This window comes from Myotis myotis, unplaced genomic scaffold (assembly GCF_014108235.1).
Source record: "Myotis myotis isolate mMyoMyo1 unplaced genomic scaffold, mMyoMyo1.p scaffold_m19_p_2, whole genome shotgun sequence".
Taxonomy (NCBI): Eukaryota; Metazoa; Chordata; class Mammalia; order Chiroptera; family Vespertilionidae; genus Myotis; species Myotis myotis.
The window spans coordinates 213534660-213554377 of record NW_023416324.1 but is presented as its reverse complement, the minus strand read 5'-3'; the positions used below and the strand labels follow the sequence as shown (position 1 = coordinate 213554377).

The window sequence follows — 19718 nt, the reverse complement described above, 5'->3', positions numbered from 1 at the left end:
AGAATTCTAATATTGTGAATAGACATTCAGGCTGAGTTTTACTTGCAAAGTGAGAACAGGAAATAAATCTATAAGAAACAACTAAGAGACTAATAAAGCAATATGAATATTTCCAGAGGTTTAAAGTAAATTGTTAAAAAAAAAAAAAAAAAAAAAGCAAAAGCAACGTAATGAACACATTTTGTCAGATGGCATATATGACAAGTATACATACCAGGCTTTCCCAAGAGCAAACAAGATATAAAGTACTTTGAAACTGTAAACATGAGTCAAATGCGTGGCGATATTGCCTTACTTGGGAAAATAAAATATCAGGACTCTTCTCGCTTTTCCCATTTTTATATTTACCTTCAAATGCAAGACTTTATTTCTATTCGATAAACCTGAGGGCTGCCTAATATAAAATGGAGCACACAAAATTAGACTTCTCCGTCTCTTACTGTCAGTTGTGAAAAGATTTGTTTTCTTGGTTATCATTTTTAAATTGTTTTGAAAAATTTCAAATGGATAGAAGGTTAGAAAGAAACATATTCCGGCCCTGCTGGCGTGGCTCAGTGGTTGGGCATCAACCTATGAACCAGGAGGTCACGGTCAATTCCCAGGCAGGGCACATGCCCGGGTTCGATCAATGATTCTCTCTCATCATTGATGTTTCTATCTCTCTCTCTCCTTTTCCCTTCCACTCTGAAATCAATAAAAATATTTTTAAAAAAATACATAGCCCAAAACTGGTGTAGCTCAGTGGATAGAGCATTGGCCTGCGGACTAGAGGGTCTCGGGTTCGATTCTGGTCAAGGGCACATGCCTGGGTTGTGGGCTCCATCCCCAGTAGGGGGTGTGCAGGAAGCAGCTGATCAATGATTCTCTCATCCTTGATGTTTCTATCTCTTTCTCCTTCTCCCTTCTTCTCTGAAATCAATAAAAATATAAAAAATAATAAAATCAAATAAAAAATATATATATATATAAAATAAAAAGAAAGAAACATATTACAGACCCCATGTGCCTACTCCTCTGGCTGCTTCACCGCTGACTAGCTTTAGGCCAGCCTTATGCCATCTATACTCCCACAAATGCCAGACATCATAACCATTTCAGTTAGAATTCCTAAAAGATAAAAACTTTTCACAAAGAGCCGAAACCGGTTTGGCTCAGTGGATGGAGCGTCAGCCTGCGGACTGGAAGGTCCCAGGTTCGATTCCGGTCAAGGGCATGTACCTTGGTTGCAGGCATATCCCCAGTAGGAGATGTGCAGGAGGCAGCTGATCGATGTTTCTCTCTCATCGATGTTTCTAACTCTCTATCTCTCTCCCTTCCTCTCTGTAAGAAAGTAATAAAATATATTAAAAAAAAAAAAAAAAAAAAAAAAAAACTTTTCACAAAGAACATGAACCTTAATAGCATGAGAATAATTCTTTAATTTCACCAGAATCCAGTCAATGTTCCATTTCCTCGATTGTTCTATAATTTTTTTAAAACAGGTTAGAAACAGGATCCAAAAGGCCCCATTCATTGTGATTGATTGATGTGTCTCTGAAGACTCCCAAAATCCATGGGCATTGCCTTGAGGGCCACTCTCTGGCTCTCCCTCTCTCCCTCCCTCTCTCTCCCCCTCTCCCCTCCTCCCACCCCAAGGTCTGGCCCAGGAACTGGTTGACTCCTCATTTCACCCTCTTCTCTTCTCTCCAGGCTCCCGTGGCTCTGAGGATCTAGAGATTTCAGGGTCTAGGAGTGAACGAGACTGTTTTGAGGATCCCTCCAACACGGCTGAGGAGGGTTACCTTTCCTGGTTCCCCACTGAAGCCTGCATTGGCCACGGGTGTGAGCAATGTGAGAGAGGGTCTGGTGGAAAATACCGTGTAATCTGAAAGGAGCGCTGTTGGTAACGTCATCATCCCAGGATTTGGGGAGGGGGAGACTTTGATACAGGAAGTACAAGCAAAACCGAACCATGAGCAATTGATGTGATTACCTTCAGGGTATCCATCAGTTAAACCAGATAATTATTCGCAGACTCAGAACGCTCTGGCACCAGAAGCCATGGCTGCAAAGCAAAGAAAGAAAAAGTCGGATGTGTCCTTAATACCCGTTTAAAAGAGAATAGGTCATTTAAGTACAGGAAGATGGGAAACACCATTAAGTAGATATGCAGCCAGCTATTCAATATGACAACAGTACCAAAGACACAAAAATGTCTCGTGTTCCTCAAAGTTTCAGGAATTGGCTCAATGAGATTTTTGAGAGATGACTGCATCTACCACCTTCTTCCCCATTCGTGTCATAAAGGGAAAACGGCAGCCTTGCGGCTCGGAGCTGGGCCCAGAGTTGAAGAATCACTCATCTGCGGAGCTCTGGGGGAGACGCGACCCCCTGGCGGAGTCCAGGGCTCGCCACCTCCTGCCCTCCTTCTCGCAGGTGTGAGGGAGAATTTACAAAGCGTCTGGGCCATTGGAAGGAAATCACAGCGGCGATAACGGTAACCGGGTACCACCCACAGGTCGCCCTGTAGGGGACAGAACACCTCTCTCCCTCCCAGGTTCGCAGCTGGGCCTGTGGGAGAAACTGACAACAGGCAGAGGGACAGAGACGGTAGACAAATGTATTCATGTCTAATACTTGTACGGAGGAGCATCACAAGAAAACAGAATAATAAATTGGTGAGATTCAGGGCTCCTATACCCCCCCAACAGGAAGGGGAGGGAGGTAGCCAACCTAGGGGAGAGGACATTGTAGGGGAGACGAAGGGGGCTTGAGAAGACGAGCTGGGAGCGATCCCAGTTTGTGACAGTTTGTCTGGGGGTGGTGCTGACTCCTAGCCTCCGTGATAAGAGCCTTCCCGGGTGGATGGCATTCCTGGGGTGGGGTGGGGGTTTGTGATAACAAGTCCCTCTAGGAGGGTCAGGCTTCAGGCAGATGAGGGGAGTGGGGTAAGCCTCCCCCTGCATTTGCTGCTTTTCTAGTGCCTTCGCTCAGAATACTCACTGCCCCAGGGCTGCACGTCCCAGCCCTTCGCCATGCCGCTGTTAAACCTTGGTGGAGCGCCTCCACGTCGTGACAATGCTTCGAGGCTTCTTCTGCGTTTCAGTTAGACGCGTCTCAGAGGGTTTTCATCCTCAGCTTGTTCTACCCCGTCTTCTGACAGATAAGAACCCTGGAGCCCGAGAGGCCGAGGGGCCCAGGGCTTGCTCAGGGTCACGGGGTCGTGGCAGACGGGCCAGCACCCCGACCCCCAGCGCTCTGCGCCCGGTCATCGCGCAGGAGCATCCGTTCCGTTCTGTGCGGCTTCCCGGGTCTGCGCGGGAGCCATCGCGTTCGTGGTCAGACACCGACACGGATGTGCGCTAGCAGAACGTCTCGGGCAGATGAGCGAACCAGATCCCCCGGGGAGCGAATTGCAGTGAAGAGCTGTGAAGATGTCTGCCCCCCGGGAAAGGTGTCGAACCGCTTCCTGGAGTGGCGTGTGTCAGGGACACGTAGAAAGCACGGGCTGACCCACTCATGGGGAAGGCAGCAAACTCCGCCTGAGAGAGAAAGTGGCCTCTTTTTAAAAAGCGGAAACAAGTGCCAGCTCCGTTTGTTTGTTTGTTTGTTTGTTTATAAAGTAAGCACGTGCATAGGAAGCGTTTCCATGGGGCCCTGAATGTAACCGCGAGGCAACGTCTAGCACAGGAGCCATTCTCCAAGCCAACTAGAGTCCCATCTTCAAAAGACTCAGGTCGGGAAAAGCCAAACAGGCCTGGTGGGGCAGGGACTCCTCTGTAATTTACAAGTTCAAACTGAGCCCTGGCCGGTTTGGCTCAGTGGACAGAGTGTTGGCCTGCTGACCAAATGGTCCCGGGTTCAATTCCTGCCAAGGGCATGCACCTTGGTGTGCGGGAGGCAACCAATTGATGTGTTTCTCTCACATCCATGTTTCTCTCTGTCTTTCCCACTCTCTTCCACTCTCTCTAAAAGATCAATGGAGTCCTAGGCGTCCTAGCTGGTTTGGCTCAGTGGATAGAGCGTCGGCCTGCGGACTGAAGGACCCCAGGTTTGATTTTGGTCAAGGGCACAAGCCTGGGTGGCAGGCTCTATCCCCAGTAGGGGATGTGTAGGAGGCAGCCGATCAATGATTCTCTCTCATCGTTGATGTTTCTCTCTCTCTCTCCCTCTCCCTTCTTCTCTAAAGTCAATTAAAAAAAATCAATGGAAAAATATCCTTGGGTGAGGATTAACAAAAAAGTGAAAAGTAAAAAATAAATAAAAGTTCAAACTGAAATCTGAGTAAGTCCTGGATGAAAAAAAAAACCATATATATATACACAACATTTGGGGGAATGATGAGAAAATCTGACTGTGGCTTGTATATCAGCCCACATAGGGGGTCATGGGGATTATTGTTAATTTCCTCAGATGTGATGTTGACACTCAGAGCATGGAGGAGAATGCCCTTGCTCTCAAGAGCCACCAGCGGGAGTATTTATGAACGAAACCTTGTGATGTTTTGAACTCACTTTAAGCGGTTCACACAAAAAAATGAGGGAGAAATAATGGTAATGTGGAATCCAGGTTAATATCCAGTATATGGACAGTCATTATACTGTTCTTTAACTTTTATATAGATTTAAATTTTTTCAAAATAAAAGCCAGGGGGGAAAGTCTGGTGGGAAAAATCTCATCTCATTACCAAAACATGTGGTCTCCTGTTCCCCCACTTCCTGTTTCCCAGGGTATCTGCTTTCAGTGCATTGAGCCGCTTGTTCTGGTATTTACCTCCACGTGTAAAAGTAAAGGCAGATACTGCTATTTGTTAGCTCTACAGTTTGAGATCTAACTCATAACTTTCTGGTAGAGTGGGTGACAGTTTTAGCTCTTTTGTATGGAAATCCATATTCAGCCTTTTCACAGTTATGACAAAACATAGGACTATGTAATGATAACAAAAGAGTATACAGTGATTACAATTCCTGAATTGTAAAACTACCTTTTTTATTGGATTTAATTGCTTTACTTCTTCAGTTGTTTTGGTTTTTATGAGCTACTGTTAAATGTTTTCTCACCTAAAAATAACGGCTCTAGCCCTAGCTGGTTTGCTGAGTGGTTAGAGAGTTGGCCCGTGGACTGAAGGTTGTTGGGTTCAATTCCAGTCAAGGGCACATATCTCGGTTGCAGGCTCAGTCCCTGGCCGGTCGGGGGAGGCAACCAATTGGATTGTTTCTCTCACATTGATGTTTCTCTCTCTGTCTCTCCCTGCCCGCCCCAGCGCCCCCCCCCACACACACACACCGCCCGCTAAAAAAAATTAATGGAAAAAATATCCTCTGGTGAGGATTAACAAAAAATATAAATACCAGCTCTATAAAACCTCACCCAATGTCATGTCCCGGTAAGTCACTTCCAGCAGTCCCATGCTCACTCCTGAGACACCTGGTGTGAAGCTTTGGGTCTGACTGCATGCTCCCCAGGTTTCTGCACAAGAACCATATTATCTGGGGCTTCCTCTACCGCCGCCCTGGAATGCCCATTGCGTCTCTCCTGTGTGGGCCCCGGATTCCTGGATCCCAGTTTTTCCTTTGCTTCCTTATCCTCATAGCTAGCTATCTGTGTTTTGTTGAGGAGTTGAATTCCATTCAAATTCTTGACTCTTCGTCTGAGACCTTTTCCTCTCTAAAAATTCTTGGGATATTTTCTTCTATCTGATGTCCTGACAACCACTTATGGGTAATGAGGGCTGCTAATTGGCCGTAAGTTCCTATAATTTTTCCCTAGTGGCCCAGGTCCTAAATCTTTGAAATATAACAAAACTAGCTTCCTCCCCCTTCTCAGCTCACAAATACATGTGCAGAGGCGAACCTAGAGGACCGGGGTCTTGGCGGGCACCCAACGAGAATTTGTTTCCTTCTCTACTTCCCTGACACTGAGAACCACTCTCGTAGCATCCCTTCTCACTCACTTTCTCCCGTCTGATTCTTAGGACTTGATCTCCATCCCATAGTTCAAAGGACTTTGGGTACCACCAGCTCAGTCCGGGGTTCTGAGAAGTGCCTGGTAGCCACCAACAAGAGGAAGCAGGCGCCTCTCTGAGAAAGGAAAAGGAGTGAAAAAGGCACGCCAGCTCCACCATTCCGCAGCGTTCCCAAACCAGGAAAATCCCAGGATGTTTTGAAGTAGAAGAGCCAGGAGTTCATCTTTTCATCATACCCACGCACCATGTCAAGTGCAGCAGGGTTTCTGGTCACTGGTTCTCCAACGGGACTGGAATCATTTGCCCAGGAGAGAAAAAGGCAAGTATGGCACACCATTCATGCATATATATATATGTATATACACACACACACACACACACACACACACACACACACACACACACATATATACACACACACATACACACACACATATATACACACACACATACACACACACACACATATATATACACACACACATATATACACACACACACATACACACACACACACACACACACACACACATATATATATTTAGTTGATTTCAGAGAGGAAAGGAGAGGGGGGGAGAGAGAGAGAAACATCAATGATGAGAAAGAATCACGCACCATTGAGCCCACAACCCAGGCATGTGCCCTGACTGGGAATTGAGCCTGTGACCTCCTGGTTCATAGGTCAGTGCTCAACCACGGAGCCACAACAGCTCAATTTTGTATATGAAAAAGGTGTTTTTCCACCCTGGCCGGTTTGTCTCAGTGGATAGAGCATTGGCCTGTGTACTGAAGGGTTCGGGCTCGATTCTGGTCAAGGGCACATACCTCAGTTGCAGGGTCCTCCCTGGCCCGGGCCCTGGTCAGGGCACATGCAGGAGGCAACCAATTGATGTATTTCTCTCACATCAATATTTCTGTCTTTCCCTCTCTCTCTAAAATTCAATGGGAAAATATCGTTGGGTGAGGATAAAAAAAAAAAAAGTTTTTTTTTTTTCCCCAAGAAAATAATCTGGACAGTGAGTTGCCAAACATAAGTAAATGGAACAAAAAATCAGAAGTCTCAACTTATGTTTGTACTGTGGTCATATTGACTATCTGGCTGGAGACCTACTTAATACTCTAACCAACTGGACTACACTTCAGGGCTTGATTGTAGAAAATTTGAGCAAAGGTACAAACAAGGGAAATATCACCTGTATTACCTCCCAGGACTAAACCTTATGCAAATTAATATTCATACTGTTTATTTACAAAATTGAAGTTATACAAAATCTACTTTAAAACTTCCTTTATCATCAAATAGGCTGTGATCGTTTTTCTCATGCTGTGAAATATGTGTGTGTGTGTTGATTGATTTTAGAGAGAGAGAGGGAGAGAGGGAGAGAGAGACACACAGAGAGAAACATTGACTGTTGTTCCACTTATGTATTCATTGATTGATTCTTGTGGGTGTCCTGACCAGGGATTGAACCGCAACCTTGGCGTATTGGCAACCATGCTCTAACCAGCTGAGCTACCTGGCCAGAACCCCGTAAAGTATATATTTTATGTGTTCTATTTTGATAAAATATACTGCATTTTTAGTGAGTCTCCCCTGGTGGACATTGGTTTCCAGTGTTTCAGCTTAAGGACACCCTTGAAGGGAGTCACGCAAAGGGTGGGGCTTGCCCTGGGGGAAACATCGGGTGCACCCACGGCTTCAGCCTGTGACAGTCTGGACTCAGGTGGGAAAATCCCAGCTTCCTTCCAATATTTAAAGGTGAGCGTTTGGAAGAGGAGTAAGACTTGGTCTGTGTGGTCCCAAAAGGGAAGATTTAAAAGAGTGGATGGGAACTCTGGGGAGACCAATATGTGGTGAGTAGAGACGATTTTCTACAGTTAAGGGCAGCCAAAGTCGGTCCGGGCAGTTTCAGGAGGTAGTGAGTGTCCAGCGGGTGAAATGCTTATACACAGGCTTAGCAGCTCGGATGCGTTTGAGAACGCGGAAGAAGTCACTAATTTATTTGTTTTCTTGGAAGGGGAAGGGTTCTTGGGAAAGGCTCCAAAAGTGAACATTTGAATTCAGTCCTCTTGTTATTTCTCTCAGGGCCCGATATTTATACAGTGATCTACAGTTCATAAAGATCATCGTGAATCCCCTTTTAAAATGAGGAAGCATTCAGAGAGGCTAAGGAAACTGGGTTCCTACGCTAGGAGGTAGTTGAGACTAGACTAGATGTCCGTGCTCTTGGTCCTCACAACTGCTTTGTTCCAGTTGCTATTATGACTCTTCAGGTCACCAGCCCCTTCTATTAAGTCCAGACTCACAGGACGTCGCCTATGCCTTCCTTCACTGCAGGGAAATGGAAATGTCCCGATGACGAATAGGTACGAACACGTCACTGTACAGCTAACAGGTAAGGTCTCCTGTGTGTCACCTCCCCCACAGCAGCGCCTGCATGACTTTGACAGGGAAGGGTGAGGCTCCACGCTGACATCCTATGAGTCTCTGATGTCTCAGGGGCCTTCTGCTCAGGACAGGCCCCTGCTTTATGGTTAAATAATACACTTCACACTTTGGCTCACTGTCTCCTATGTACTCTGTCAACGCGGAACTTGAAACACTGGGCTTTGACTCTCCACTCTAGCTGTCCAGCTGCAAAGCACATCGTTTAGGAATTTATCCCTGTTTCAAGCACCCCGTCTAGAAGGAAATGTCAAGATCTCCTTTTGGCTACAGGAGGGGCCTAGCACCCACCATCTTCAGGTGACCAGCTGCCTGGGGACCCTTCCCACCAGGCGGTTCTCTCCAGAGCAAGTCCGAGGGTCCTGAGATGATGCCCCCGCGGAAAGGCATCCACATTCAATGCTCCCCTGAGGCCATTGGGGCCCTTCCTCAGGGTTTGCAACCCGCCCACCAGGCCCCTCCCAATCCTCAGGAAGCCTGCATCCTCTGCGGGAGGAGAGGAAGGCCGGAAGCAGATGGCCATCCCCATTCAGCCCTCTCGCTTTCAGCCATTTCCTGGTTTTAGTTACTTGCCTACTGGTAGTTCCTTTCTTACAAGAACCTTTATTGGGTACCCAGTATATGCCAAGCACTAGGAGTAAAAAAAAAACAAGCCAAGTGAGCGAAGTCTCTGCCCTTCAAGAGCTTCCTCTTCTCCTGACAGATGGAGGAGGGAACCTGCAATGAACCTGCCAGGGGATGCGCTGAGGAGGGAATGAGGCCTCACTGGTGTCAGAGAGAACAGCAGCCTGCAAGGACCCAGTCCTGTGTTCTGGGGACCTCACTTGGGAAGCCCCAGCGCAGAGGCCCGAGGGAGGGTCCAGTCACGCAGGGTCTGCGGGCACACTACCAAGTAGGAACGTTATCCCCAAACCATGAGGAGTCCTCTCAGTTGTCAGCGGGCAGTGCTGGGATCCTGAACTTGAGGAGGGTGAAGGGGAAAGGAGACAGGGAGGCTGGGAGTAGCTTTCAGTCTATTACTCTTTTCTGTGCTGTTTGGATTTTTCAAGCATGGACTTGAATGGTTCTTATTTGAAAAATAAACAATGGTTATCTGGGCAATGAGAGTAGTGGCTCCCTTTGTCTTATTCTTTATGCTCTTGGTGTTACAGATCTCAAAATGTAACATAATAAATAATTTTTGCATTCATGTATTTTTTCCCAGTTCTATTGAGATATAGTTGACATACAGCACCGTATAAGTTTAAAGTGTACAGGATAATGATTTGATTTGTATATATGTATTGTGAAATGATGACCACAATAAGTTTAGTCAATATCCATTACCTCATAAAGATACAAAAAAATGTTGATTTTTTTTCTTGTGATAAGAACCCTTAGGATTTATTTTCTTAACAGCTTTCATACAGGGTGGGGCAAACGTAAGTTTACAGTTGCGAGTATGTGAAAGAGTTCATTCTTGTATTATTATTTATTAATTATATTATTTTCCATACTCACAACTGTAAACCTACGCTTGTCCCACCAGGTATACACCATACAGCAGTGTCTGCTATAGTCATCATGTTGTACGGTACATCCCTAATATGTCTTTATTTGATAACTGGAAGTCCGTACCTTTTGACCACCTTCATTCAATTCCCCCGGACCCCGGCCAATTTTTGCTTTTAAAAGTCTGCAGGTAAATGTAGACACGGGAATGAACAGACATGCTTGCTGTCCTTCATAGTATACTTTGGCTCTTTGACCTGGCCCTGGATTTAACAGCACATCCAGGTAGACGGCTATGGTTTTTGCATTTGGGCCTGTGAACCCTTAGAAAGGAGATACCGACTAAGAAGAGCTGTGGCTAAGTGAGCTCAACCTGAAAACAAAATAAAACAAACAAACAAAAAAACACTGCACCCAGCAGCCATTTCTGCTCAGGGGCCTCTCATGCAAACTGCACTTGCAGGAGAAGCCTGCACTGAACTGCCTGCCTGCCCTGTGCTCCTGCCATCCCAGCCAGTCCTTACTGGGGAGTTCCTGGAATTCTGTTTCAACCAATAGGAGTAAGGTTTTCCCCAACCATCCCAACTGTGCAGCTAGAGCGCCATCAACAGACCAATCAGAGCAGCTCATTTCTGACCAATCAGGACAGCGCTTTTTGGACCAATCAAACTGTGAGGATTTGAAGTCCTCATTTGCATGAGGACAGAACAATCATGGGCCAGAAGCAGGGACTTATGTGGATATAAGCCAGCTCCCCCCTGGCTCTGGGAATGCACTTTCCCTCTCCACTGAAGACTGAAGGCTGTGCTTCCTGGCTGAGCTGAGCGCTGAAGATGTACCACCTGAGCAAAGCAGAGCGGACTGTTGCAGGAGCAGGCTGCACAGAACAGAACAACAGGTTAACGAATAAACAAAATCTGACACATTCACACATGGCAGCAGAGCACCTGGTCTAGGTAAGAGGGATTGGGGAGGGGAGGCAGTGAGGCTGAGCAGGGAAGAAGTCTGGCCTAGGTCCACTTGGGAGATGGCCAGGGATGGAGATGGTCACAGATAAACTGAAGTGATGGATGTCTGGTGTTGAGATCATACACTAGCGACTAGCCTAACAACAATGCTTTCCAGTGCCCTTCCTTCCTTCCTTCCTTTTCTCCTCCTCTTCCTCCCCTCCTCCTCCACCTCCTCCTCCTTCTTCTTCTTCTGTTAAATTAAAAAAAGAAATCAATAAAGAGATGACAGTTCTTCCCCTCTGCCCCAAAGGAGCATGCAGGTAGGATACAAATAGCCAATATATATATATATATATATATATATATATATATATATATATATATATATATATGACATTAAGTGGGCAAAGAAATGCAAACTAGAACCAGAGTGTGGAAAAAGGTCATTCTCACACACTACTTTTAGGAGTGCAAACTGGTGAAATCATCTCTGAGGGATATTTTGGCAACGTGAACCAAAGCTCTGTAGGGATTTATGCTCTTATCCTAAGGAAATAACTGGACAGGTGTGTAGAAGTATATATGCAGTGTTTATGCAGCTTTATTTATAGTAACAAAAGAGGAAAACTTCCTGTAAAAATAGAGGAGCAGTTAAATGAATTGTGGCCCATTCCACTGATGGCTGTTAAAATAATTATCTAAATTTCAGTTGATTAACACAAAACCATGTTCATAACATAATTGTAAGTAAAAAAAAAAAAAAGAAGAAGGCATAAAACATGTGCTGATGTGTCTGTGTGGGTTTACGTCTCCCTAAGAAAGTCTGGGAAGATATATGCCAATATAAAGATATTATTAAGGTTTATCTCTGGGGGGTATCTCTGAATAACCTTCACCTCTTCGTTTTTCCATATTATAAACCTGTTTCTAATGACTATAAATTACTTTCTTTTTTGTTGTTGTTTTTGGACCTCAGATGTAGAGAATTGAGTATTAACTTCTTGATTCATAGCATGCTATCATTGCCGGTGTAAATAAGGCCCCTCTCTCATTTTAATTTATTTTATTTCTGTTAATCTGTTTGATATACACGAATTCCTTTTAAAATCAACCAAAAATAAAGCTTGTACGGGGGAGCAATAAAGACCTTCACTCAGAGTCTGCAAGGAGAGCAGGGGTGACTTGTAAATTGTCCACCTTGTCACCTAGTGAGAGGGGCAGTCATCGGAATACTGGTTAGTCTGTCCTTGGAATGTTTGGGTTATACCTCCCAGGGGGGTTCCACTCCTGAGCTGTCGGGTAGTACAGTACCCCACCAAGAGTGTCTTCAACATGTGGAGCCACGCAAGCCTCCCCCTCCCCCCCGCCATCTTGGCTTAGATCTGGGTGTCACTTTGCCAGGGCTGCCATAACCAAGTACCACACAGCAGGTGGCTTCAACCACAGAAATGTATTGTCTCCCAGCTCTGGAGTCTAGAGGTCAAAGATCCAGGGGTCGGGGATGTTGGCTCCCTCTGATGACTGTGAGGGTGCATGTGTTCCGTCTTCTGTCTCAGCTTCTGCCAGCCGCAGGCATGCCTCTGCTTATAGGCGGCAATCTCCCTGTCTTCACTTCATCTTCCCTGTGTGTGTGTCTGTCTCGGTCTAAATTTCCCCTTGTTATAAGGACACCAGTCATATTAGATTAGGGCTCACTCTAAGGACATCTTAATGACCTCTGTCATGACCTGATCTCCTAATCTTGAGTTGTGTTTTTTTTTGGGGGGGTGGGGTGGGGTGGAAATAGGTTTCCAATTATGCCTGTGTTTGAATCTCAGCTTTACCACTTACTGGTGGTGTGACCTAGGGAAAGTTTACTTACTCAGGACTTGTTTTCTCGTGTGTATCATGGGTATATAATGTTGCTGTGAGGATCAGAGATATGCTAGAATGTACTGGGCAAGTGGAGGCTGTTCTTATGGGTGAGTTGGGGGTCCATGCCCGTGTGAGGAGAATCTTAAATGAAAGCAAGAACTGAACCGCTGAACCTGGTGAAGACTGAAGTGGCATCTGTACCAGAGTCCTTCCTGCTTACAGGTGCTCACTTGTTTAGAGCCAGCATAGTTATCTTTTAGGTGAAGCCTATACAAAACTCCCTTACAGCATTCCAACCTGGACACGACAGGGACAGGTCATTGACCAATGCTGTGTAAGGCTGTCACACCGGGGAAGAGGGGGTGGGGGGATTGGTGGAGTGTGGCCAAGAGGGACGGGTGCAACCTTCTAGATATGGAGACCAACAGTGCCTTCTTATATTGCATGATTATAAGCTCAAGATTTTGCATCATCATATCATTTCTAGATTGATTTGATTGAAGACAAGGGAATATTTGTTGTTAATGACAATATTTTTTCCATTTTTTTTTTTTTTTTTTTTTTTTTAGAGAGTGGGAGAGAGACATGGATGTGAGAGAGACACATCCATTGGTTGCCTCCCACACACACCCTGACATCAAATGGGAGACCCTTCAGTGTGCAGGCCAACACTCTAACCACTGAGCAACACTTGCCAGGGCAAGGGCACATTTCTTGTGCCCTTGGATATAATAGACACTGTTATATCCGTTCCAGGTTACCTAGAAGATTAATTATGCAGGTTCCGTTCACTATCAGCAATAACAATTTGAGTCAAATTTAACTTAGTGTTAAAGGCTGCCAATGCTCAAGTGTTCCCATCGAAGTAAAATTGGTGAATGGGGTGCGGGTGGGGAGCAGAGAGAGGAGAAGCAGGAGGAAGGAGCTATATAGGTGGAGGTGTGAGTTTGGGAGGAATTAAGGTATGGATCTCTCACCTCAATAGGACATTCTTGACCACTCCCTTCCAAACAATCTAGTTGAATGTGGACTTTAATCACATCAGTAGGGCAATCTGAAAGAACATTTTTTTAAAAAAAGATATTTTTATTGATTTCAGAGAGGAAGGGAGAGGGACAGATTGATAGAAACATCAGTGATGAGAGAGAATCACTGATCGACTGCCTCCTGCACGCCCCACGCTGGTGCATGTAACGTGGGCATGTGCCCTAACTGGGAATCAAACCATGAGCTCCTGGTTCTTAGGTCCACCCTCAACCACCGAGCCCTGCCAGCTGGGCTCCAGAAGGACTTTTTTTTTTTTTTAAATATATTTTATTGATTTTTTACAGAGAGGAAGGGAGAGAGATAGTGAGTCAGAAACATCGATGAGAGAGAAACATCTATCAGCCGCCTCCTGCACATCCCCCAGTGGGGATGTGCCCACAACCCAGGTATGTGCCCTTGACCGGAATCGAACCTGGGACCTTTCAGTCCGCAGGCTGATGCTCTATCCACTGGGCCAAACCGGTCTCGGCCAGAAGGACTTTTGACAGTTACAGCAACTTTGGGTACCACAAAGAATCGGTCTTTAGAGTAAGCTATGTGCTTGACTACTTTTGCGTAATTTATTCTAGGTGTAGTCTGCTTTCTTCCAGGGCCTGTTAATTCGAATGGTTACCTTAGTCAGTGTATCAATGTTTTAATTGCTGAAGGAGGTAAACATTTGTTGGAAACCGTGTAGAGCAAGTATCTTTCCTGGAGTCACATAGGACGGAGACCAGTATTTATTGCAGGGTTTTCTTTATGGCTCTAAAATTGTATCTGTTTGCTACTGTATTTGTGAACAGGTTTGGCTTAAAAATTGGTATCAGCACTATCACAGGATGGAAAAAAATCAAACTTAGAAATCATTAAATTAGTGACTTGGTGTAACATCATATCCGTGTTATCCTTTTAAGCGTAACATTAAACTGCCATTTTATGAGGTTTGGTACAAAACACAGTTTTTAGCCGGTGGCTGTCTGCGGATTACAAAGTAGCCTGCGCAGCATGGCTCCTGGCTCAGCCGGGTCTCGCTACCTGGGCAGCACACCTGGCCACGTTCATGTAGGAAGACGGGCCGACATCACACAAGTAAAGGAAAGCATGGTGGTTGAACTCGGGATCTGGGAGCAGACGGTGCATGAAAAGGAAAGACGGGGCGCCGGGCGACACAGGTGCGCGAACGGCTCCGGGGCGGACGGAGGGGCCTTCGGGCCGGGAGGGCTGCGCCGGGCGGGCAGGCTCTGCAGTCGCCGGGAAGCCGGGGAGCGCGTGCCCGGCCTCCACAAAGTTTGCGTGATGGCTGCGCCCGTGGCTCCCGGACGCCGGCATTGGCTGCCGCACAGGCCGAGCGGCGTGATTTAATCAAGGTGTCAGCCGCAGGGGCATCCCGGAGTCCGGGGAGGCGGCCGGCATTCCTGAGATGTCTGGAGAGCGGAGGCGGCCTCTCCCCCACCCCCCGCCGCGGCCTCCGTGGGCATTTTCCGGCGACGGGGGCTCGCGGGCCCTTCCAAGAACCGTGTAAACGCGCGGGGTGCGCACCCGGCCGCGGGAAGGTGGCCGGCGAGCTCCCCGGGCATGAAGGTGAGAGCCCGGGCCGGGCGCGCGGGGGTGGGCTTCCCGGGACCCCGCGCGGTGGCGGTGGCGGTGGCGGCGCCGGCCCCCTCCTCCCCCCTCCCCCGGCGCGGGCGGGGCTGCGGGCCCACGGAGCGGAAGCGCGGGGCTCCGGGGGCGGAGGCGCAGAGGCCGCGCGCGCTCCCCGGGCCGCAGTCGGCGCGGGCGCGGGGCGCGGCCAGGCGGCCGGGAGGCGGCGGGCTCTGGCGTGCAGGCCGGGCCGCCGCCTCGGCCCCCCCGTCCCCTCCCCATCTCTCCCCTCCCCTCCCCTCCCCTCCCTCCGCCCGGCCGTCGCCCTCCTCTCCCCTCCCCCGAGCGAATCACGCGCCCTCCTCTGACACTCGTAGCGGGCCCGAGCTCCGAATTTATCCTTCACGTGACCTGAGGGGGTTGGGTGGTTGGTCGGGGACGGCGGAGGAGAGGGAGAGGAGGGAACAGAATCTGCCGTTGCCCGAGCAACAGGCCCCGCCCTCCGGCTTGGGCCGGGGGGCGGGAGGAGGACGTCAGCACGTCAGCCGGGGTTTTGCGTTTTGATTGACAGTTGCTATAGCGACCGGGTCCGTCCGTCGCCATTTTGTTGGTTGGTTTTTTTTTAAACCCTTTCGCTTCCCGCCCGAATAATAATAAAAAACCCTATTGGAGTGAGGCGGGGGTGGTGGCGGCAAGAGCGGCGGGGGGATCCGGGGAGACTGCTGCCGTCGCTGCTGCTGATCGCGGCTCAGGTCGGGCTCAGGGAGCGGACACCCCGAGCGGGGGGTGCGGGCGCCGCCGCCGCCGCCGCCGCTTCTGCTGCTGCTGTTCCTGCTGCTGCTGTTGGTGCCGCTGCCGCCGCCGGCGAGCGGGCGGGACCGGTGTGAGTGTGCGAGTGTGTGTGCGAGCGAGCGTGTGCGAGGGCGAGTGTGCGTGCGCGCGTGTGTGTGAGTGTGTGTCTGTCTGCGGGGACTCGGGGGCGGGCGGTTCGGGCTCTCCTGGCGGAGGAGCCGCCGCCGCCGCCGCCGCCGCCGCTCGGCCCGGCGCTGCTCGCTGCGCAGGTTCGGAGCGCGCGCCATTTTGTGAGATTTATAAAATCCTCCTCGGGAAGGAGCCGCGGGAGCGGCCGCCCCTCGGCGCCCGGCCTCGCCGCCGCCGCCCTCCGCCCGGGCCGGGCCGCGCGGCGCCGCCGCCGGGAGTCGGGGTCCGGGGACTGCGGTATTTGCCGGGGAGGGGCCTGTCGCCTCCCCGGCCCCGGGCGCCGCTGGACCGCGGGCCGGACGGAGACCGAGCAGCTGCGGCGCGGAGCCGGGAGCGGAGAGAGGCGGCCGGGCGGCACCGGCTGCGGACTCGCGGCGGCAGCGCAGCGGCGGGAGCCCGAGGCTGAGACTCACCGGAGGGAGCGGCGCGAGCGCCCCGCCATCGTCCCGGTGAGTGTCCGGCCCGGCGGCGGCCCCGCCCGGCCCGGCGCCCGGCTCCCCCCCGCGGCCTGCAGCCGGGCCGCGCCGAGGCCGGCCGGGCGGAGGGAGGGACCTGCCATTTTAGGAGGAGGCGCCGCGGCCCGGGGCTGGCGGCCGGGGAGGGAGCCGCTGGCCCGGTCCCGGAGGAGCGGCGGGCGCGAGCGGAGGGAAAGTTGCTGGAGGGCGGGAGCGGGGGCCGCGGCCTCCTGGGAGCCGGGGCCCGGGGGCCGGGGCCGGCGCCGGCGCCAGACCTTCACTGGGCGCCCGGGCGCAGGGCAGGAGGCTGTCCTCCTCCTCCTCCTCCTCTTCCTCCTCATCCTCTGCCCCCAGCTCCTCCCTCGTCCCTCCTCTCGGCCCCTCCAGTGCGGGAGCCGCCGGGGTTCCCGGCAAGGACAATGCACGGGTTAAGGAAATGGGGCCGGCGGCCGGGCGAGGCGCCGGGCGGTCGGGAGCCGGGCCCTCCGCGGCCTCGGGCGTGTTCCGGGCCCGGGCACCGGCGTGCTCGGAAGTTGAGCCGCGGGTGCGAGCGATCCCGGCCGCTCGACGTGGAGCGGGGGCCGCTCCGCCGCCGGAGGAGCCGGGGGCCGGGAACCCGCACACGATCCCCGAGATCTGGATCTCGAGCAGAACTTCACGCGTCTGTTCGCAGACCCAGACCTCCGCTCGGTCGCGGGGACACCCCGCCCGAGGCCCCTCCCTCGCCTGACATGGTTAAAGGGCGGAAGGAGTAAGTGATGGGCCCCGATGGCTGGGCCGGGCCTTCGGTCCACCCCTAGCTGCATCCCCTGCATCCTGGAACCCCGGGCCGCCCGGGAATGGCCGCAGCATTTGGTCCGTGCATCCCACCCAGACTGCCAGGAAAACCCACCTAGAGCATTGCGTTCGCCCTGGTTGAAGGATGAGGACGAAAAGGGCCACGCACTCCTCTGGGGGCTTTTCCTGCATTTGCCCGCTCACCGTACCGGTAGGAACTTACCCATTTCACAGATGGGGAAACTGAGGGTGACTCATCCAAGGTCACGGAGCGGGAGCGCTGGCTGCCCTCCCTAGGTGACAGCTCACTGTCAGAATGCCCGTCCTGAAGCCATGGTGTAAGACGGGGCTCTGACCGAGACGGTGTGTGTAGGTGAGCATAGCATTAACTGCGGTTTGCTGAAGGGAAAAGGAAAGGAGCTGGGCACTAATGAGACTTCGCCCCCATTCCACCCAGAGAACCATGTAGACTTTTTTTTAATGGAAGGAATTAAATGTGGTACATTTTGTTCTCCACACTTAGTTTTAATTATAGGTGTCATGTAAGTATGGGTGAGTCATAAGAAAGTTTTGTGTAAAGTTATGTTTAGTCATTTTTTATCTTTGAATACATAGATTTCTTCTGTGACCCCTTACACCGTACATATACAGTGTTTAAGAATGGATCTATTTAATACTTTGATTTTGGGGTGTTTAATGATTCAGTGGAATTTTCTTTAGCTTTTGTTTTCTTAAATTTCTCATATTTTAATTGTTTAGTTACATTAGGAGTATTTTCCGAAAACTATAAATATGAGGCTAGCATTAAAATTTCATATGTTGATTTTAATCTGAAGAAATTAGTTTCAAAGAAATTGTAGATTCTTTGAAAAAAGTTTGCTTGGCGATGGTTAAGACTTTTAATATACATACAACTTTCACTTAAAATACCCCATTGCTTTTGGAGGATTTGCCTTGCCATAGCAGTGGTGTTTTTGGTGGCTGTCCAAATTCATTTAGACTTCAAACCTTGCTAGCATGTTAAGGACTCCTGTCAATGTCTGTACCAAGTTGTATGGTAAGACTGAGTATAAAAAGTTCAGAAGAGACGTAAGCTTAGAAAGGAAGGGCCATCCCTGTCTGGCTAAGGTGAAGGCACACTTATTTGAAACATAAAAATGAGTCTAGATTTGAAGAAATAGATTTGAATGAGCGAATGGTCATTATTAGTAAGAGTGGGAGATAGACAGTGATCTAGTAAGATCTTTATTGTTAGGAATTTGGAATTTAGGGCTAAGACTGATTCTTAAACATATTTTAAAGACATTTTGGTGGGACTTTATTAGAAACAACAAATATACATTTACTGTGTTGGGGATTAAAAAATTAATGAATGATTTAGTCCAGTCTTTTAGGGGCACCAACATTCAAAATAAACAAAAATATTCCATTTTAATGCACTGTCCTGTTTGGGGAAGGTAGATAGTAAAAAATACCCTTGGTTAGAACCCTCCCCCGCCCTCCCCCCCTTCTAGAATATTGTTCAGTGTCTGGCCCTTAGTTTTATTTACGGAGAGTTACTGTGTTTATGACTTAAAGTTGGGGGTAGGGTGGGGAGTGGTAAGTGTAGCAACTAGCATTTAAGGATTTATATAGGTTTTTATAGTGCTATGAATGTTTATCTGCAAAAGCAAAACCCAAGATAACTTGTTATAGCACATGGTATAGAATGACCTTGGGTATGTATTTTGTTTTGAAACTATACAAAGGAAGAAAAGACTAATTTGTATTGAATTTTGGGTACTAGAAAACAATTTAGAAAATAAGAAATAGTTTAGAAGTCTAGTCTGCACAGGATGTTTCACATGCATATTTATTGTTGGCAAGTGTCCAGTTATGGGAAGAAAATTTGGATAGAAGTAACTTCGTTATGAATAAGAAGGGAATTGCCTTATATATATGACATTAAATATAAGATTAATAGAACAGGGGGCTTCATTTGTGACTTGGTATTTGTAATAAGTTGTGTATCCATTTCTCTTTGCTTTAGCAGTAATTTTTCTCTATTTCAAAGAACTTGCACGTCCCCCCTTCCCCCACCCCTCCAAGCAATTTCTCTTATCCCTAAGGAAAAACTTTAACCATCTGAACCCACCAAAACTTAAAAACTTCCAGAAAGAGTCTTTATAAAGAAATTACCTCTTTTCTCCCCAAATTTAATTAGTCTTTAAATT

General features: G+C 48.8%; 1 protein-coding gene and 1 long non-coding RNA gene across 8 annotated transcripts in view; one reads left to right on the top strand and one right to left on the bottom strand.

Annotated features, from left to right (window-relative positions):
- Positions 1 to 1398: 1398 nt before the first annotated feature.
- LOC118676507 lies at positions 1399 to 3887 on the bottom strand. Its single transcript, XR_004974126.1, has 3 exons — positions 2983 to 3887; positions 1973 to 2044; positions 1399 to 1725 (listed from the first exon to the last, which is right to left on the bottom strand). It is a non-coding gene; the product is annotated as an uncharacterized LOC118676507 (long non-coding RNA).
- An 11218-nt stretch (positions 3888 to 15105) lies between these two features.
- The window catches only part of DYRK1A (dual specificity tyrosine phosphorylation regulated kinase 1A), a 129228-nt gene continuing 124615 nt past the window's right edge, over positions 15106 to 19718 (top strand). For 2 of the 7 annotated variants that reach the window (XM_036347157.1, XM_036347158.1), the window contains exon 1: positions 15971 to 16722. The gene's annotated coding sequence lies outside the window, so the exon portion shown is untranslated. Of the gene's footprint in view, positions 15293 to 15970; positions 16723 to 17504; positions 17717 to 19718 lie in introns of those variants that run through there. The other 5 variants (XM_036347151.1, XM_036347159.1, XM_036347154.1 and 2 more) reach the window with 4 other exon arrangements.